Genomic DNA, 4,531 nt, shown 5'->3' with positions numbered 1-4,531 from the left:
TCGTCAGGCAAACACACAAGCAAGGATCATTGTTAAACAAGAATTCACAGGTACAAACAGTTTCAATTAATGACACCTGATAACAATCAAGTTCAATCAGGTAAGCAACTAAAGTATAATCACATTAAAGCAACACCTCAAAACATCATATAACAACACCCAAACATTCTCCTTTCATCTTCCTGATACACTTTTCAAATCATAAGATTGATCAATACCCAATCATATGAAAAACAATACACTTCAAATGCAAAACAACACCACTTGAATAAAACTCACTCTTAAAGGTAGGGTAACACATTTTGAAAAATGCTAACGGTAGCCGCCTAGCAATGAAATCCCGATCCCACCCTCAAGTCAAATCGCCATCCAAAGTCACGCCTCTTTCAAAACACATGAACATGCACAGATCAGACGATCACATCTATAGAGATAGATTAATCTCTTTAATAATTCACGCAAAAAACATGATTCACACATGCGTAGACAATTTCACATGCATGAAATCTAATTCACATACACAAAAATATAAATATTCGCAAAAAACGATGTACATACACAAAATAAAAATTCATATTCATAAAATACGTTTCACAAACGAAAAAAACGTTTCACAAATGTAGAACTGTGTACGAAAAGTTTTAAATTGTGAGTTTATCATGACTGTGAATGTACGAATCGTCTTTTTCGTGTGTGAATTGCTTTGAATTCGAGTGTGTGTTTTTTGAGACTTTGGTGGCAGCGTGCTTCTCCAACGTGGGTCACTCGTATTCTTTAGCCAATCAGATGCAAGCTTACCATTCAACCAATCATAACCCGCCAAGAGCGCAGCACTCAAGGAGCTTAGCATTGCGCACCTTTTGCGCAATCAACTGAAATGAAGCTTCACGTCATCAACCATGCATGGCGAACAAAGTGCGGGATATACGTGTAAGTTATTACTTTATTTCATATTGTTTCATAATTTAATATCGCTAAAATAACAAACATTACACTCGCTGTTTACAAGAGATTCTCGCGATTAACGTGAATGACGTTAATCGTGTTGCTTACAACAGTAAGAAGGAGAAGTGTTTTTTTAAGTTAAATCAACAACTTTGAGAGTACGTTAAGTATTCTCATCTTATGCTAAATCCTCGTCTCTGTTTCTGACAAGGTTAATATTGATCTTTGTATTATTTATCTATTTAGTTAAATAGTAAACACTTACAGTATAGTCTTTATGTTATGCCATAAAGTGTTTGTTTTTGCAATGTACGTACAGGAATAAGATTGTTACTGACTGTGAGTAGTTTTTCAGTAAGGATCAGGTCACTGCATGAGAGATCAGGGTGAGGGCGACTTGTTTCAGGTCGATGAGAAAGTCAAACAACATAAACAGAGTCTATATGAAAACACAAAAGACAGCTAAAATGCATTTTAAGCAGACGTTTTTGTGGGTTCTACATCTGTGCATAGACAGGCGGAATCTGTTCATAAGTGCTTTAGTTTAATGACAGTAGCCTAGTAAATAGAGTTTACATGTGTCATATTTAGAATCAGTTTACATATAACATTGATTCTTAATTCTTGATATTGTTTAATGTCATTTATTCACCGATTGTATTAAAGGACTCTCGTCGTGTAATACTGTCACAGAGCAGTTGTTCTTGTGTTGCTGGGACAGCACATTGTTGCACTACTCAGAGCTTGGCATCAGTGAAGTTCACAGCTGTACTGAAACGGTTGAGAGCTGACACAGACCTAGAACAATGGTAATTTTTATTTAATCTACATTTTACTGTAATGTAGTATTCCAAACTTTGCTGTAATTTTAACATGGCCACTGTGTGTTTTCTGTGTATTTTCAGAGGTTCTGTCTGCAAGACCCAAAGAAAGGAAGCTTGCTAATGTATTAAGGTACAACACAAAAATTTTGCAATGTACTATTTTACACACACACACACACACACACACACACACACACACACACACACACACACACACACACGCAGACACACATATATACTTCACAAAAGACATACTGTATGAGATCAGGCTCATTTCACTGAAAATTTTTATGTAACAGATAAAGTCCATACGAGTGGTTATTACAGAATAATCCATTACAATGTACAAAACAATAGTCCTGTCCAGATTGAGGCTGCGGTGTGACATTCAGGACATTAGACGATTAGAAGTATTGCAAATGCCATGTAATAAGAAGCAGTATTTGATAAAAAACTGCGAAAGATTTTACAGACTAAAATTATAGGAATTGACCTTTTTTCATTTCAGGAGTACCTTTTAAAAGAGTGACACCTGTAAGCTGTCTGACCTCACAGTCCTCCAAGTAGCAGAGGCATTTAAGGACTTTGCCAGTGCTGTAGCCCCTTCGGTCACCACTATCAGGATGTCACATGTCAATTCTTTGGTGGATTTTGGCTTTGGCAGAGTTTAGTATGGAAGTGTGTTGTCATACCAGCAGCAACAACACGCAACCTTAATCGCTATCAAGATGCCCCATAACTACAACCTCTGCAACTATTTGGCTACAGCCTTGACACATCTGTTTGCTTGATAGTTATTTATATTTACATGTTTACATTTCTGAAGTGTAGGCAGTTATTTACAGTATATTACATACATACATACATTACTGCAATGTTAATGTTCAAAGTCATTTAGTTTTACATTCATGCAGTGCATGCTACACTGTATGGAAGTTATTTACAGTATATTTACATTCATTACTGCATTGCAAATGTTCAAAGTCATTTATATTTACATGTTTACATTCCTGCAGTGCATGCAACACTAAATAAAAGTTATTTACAGTATATTTAAATACATTACTGCATTGCAAATGTGTAAAGTCATTATTTACATTCCTGCAGTGCAGGCAACACTGAATAAAAGTTGATTATATACATGTCAATAATATTTATACCTGAACAAAACTAAATGCAATACTTGGTTCACTGGATAAGGCAACGTCCTTTCAAAGCCAGCGACACACTTTAAGGCTCAATAGCACGATCAAATCATCACTTTTAAAATGACTGCAGATCCGTGTATGAGAAGTGATGTTAAATCGCTCGCGCCGAATGTTGTGAATCCATTTTCTGCGTGTTTTTCGTCCACAAAAAACATTTGGAAACTCATACAGAGTTGAACTTTGAGGAGTCCTCACATAACTGGACACAGCAATGTTCAGCTTAACTACTTTCTTTCCGCTGTTGATATTTAAACTTTCTGGAAGCCATTACTATAATGGTTAACTATATAATGCTATAAATATACTTTAGTTATAAATCGCTCTCAAATAAATTTTATGAAAGCATTTTGCTGCTAGTACACTCAGATACAAAATGCGCTAAGTAAATACGTTCATATTTTTCCGGAAATACGTCACGAGAGCCAGATTGCGCAAAAGGTGTGCAATGCTGATCTCCTTGAATGCTGCGCTCTTGGCGGGTTATGATTTAAAACTTTTTTTCGTTTGTGAAACGTATTTTATGAATATGTATTTTTATTTTGTGTATGTAAATTAGATTTCATGCATGTGAAATAGTCTACGCATGTGTGAATCATGTTTTTTGCGTGAATTATTAATGAGATAAAATTATCTCCATACACATCTCATGTCTCATTCAGCAGTGAGAAAACTTTGCAGTACAAAGTCAAATAACATTTCCAAAATAACCAAACAACTGGTTTACATCAGAATTAGTTAAAGCACACGTTCGGTTGTGTAGACGTAGTAACTATATCGTTACGCTAATCCGTAAATGAACACAAATTTCATAAGCAACACAATGTTTCATCAAAGTAGAATATCTAAATCCATCTCAATACAAACATATCGCGTACCTACCTTACCAAAATAAACAACTCTTTCAGACCCTTTGCCTCCTGCAGCTGTTTCATCTCGTGGTAAAGCAGTAAAGTTACCGATGTTAATTTGGGTTTTTGCTGTTGCTGATCAAGGCAGTTTTTGCTGTTGTTGTTATAAATGATGCCTTTAGTATGAGGGACAAAAATGGAAACGTCCGTTCGGACCGAAATCAGATAACAGATAACATAAATTTCTACAAATACATTTAAACAACTTAACACAGTGATTGCTATCAGGATGTAAGGAGACTTTTAACCAGCATAACAAAAAATGTTTCAGGATCAAATCTGTTACCCTACCTTTAAGTACAAAAGATATCAATTAGAAACATGAATTAAAATCAAGTTCTAAATTCAATCCCTTAGGAGAAAGAGTTTTGAGTGTGTAAATGTAGGAAGCTTCTCTTTTTAATAAGAGATTGTTAACATCACCACCTCTCCTAGGCACTTGAACATGTTCAATACCAATATATCTAAGTGTGCAAAGGTTATGCCTTTTTGAATTAAAATGTACTGCTACTGGGTTTTTTTGATCATTTGTGCGTATACTACTTCGATGTTCTGCAATTCTAGTTTTTAAAGCTCGTTGTGTCTTACCTATATACGCCAACCCGCATGGACATTTAATCATATAAATAACATTTTTAGTGGTACA

The 4,531-nt window shown here is 35.2% G+C and overlaps 1 long non-coding RNA gene across 2 annotated transcripts; it reads left to right on the top strand.

The window, feature by feature from the left end:
• The first annotated feature begins 443 nt into the window (after positions 1-443).
• LOC129450575 (uncharacterized) lies at positions 444-2,911 on the top strand. Of its 2 annotated transcripts, XR_008646364.2 has the most exons (4): positions 444-930; positions 1,612-1,754; positions 1,851-1,899; positions 2,278-2,911. It is a non-coding gene; the product is annotated as an uncharacterized lncRNA (long non-coding RNA). The 2 variants fall into 2 exon arrangements; XR_008646363.2 differs by lacking the exon at positions 444-930 and having other exon boundaries at positions 1,103-1,754.
• The last annotated feature ends 1,620 nt before the right edge of the window (positions 2,912-4,531 follow it).

Source organism: Misgurnus anguillicaudatus, chromosome 8, assembly GCF_027580225.2.
Source record: "Misgurnus anguillicaudatus chromosome 8, ASM2758022v2, whole genome shotgun sequence".
Classification (NCBI taxonomy): domain Eukaryota; kingdom Metazoa; phylum Chordata; class Actinopteri; order Cypriniformes; family Cobitidae; genus Misgurnus; species Misgurnus anguillicaudatus.
The sequence above is the reverse complement of the archived record's forward strand: the minus strand, read 5'-3'. Positions and strand labels throughout refer to the sequence as shown.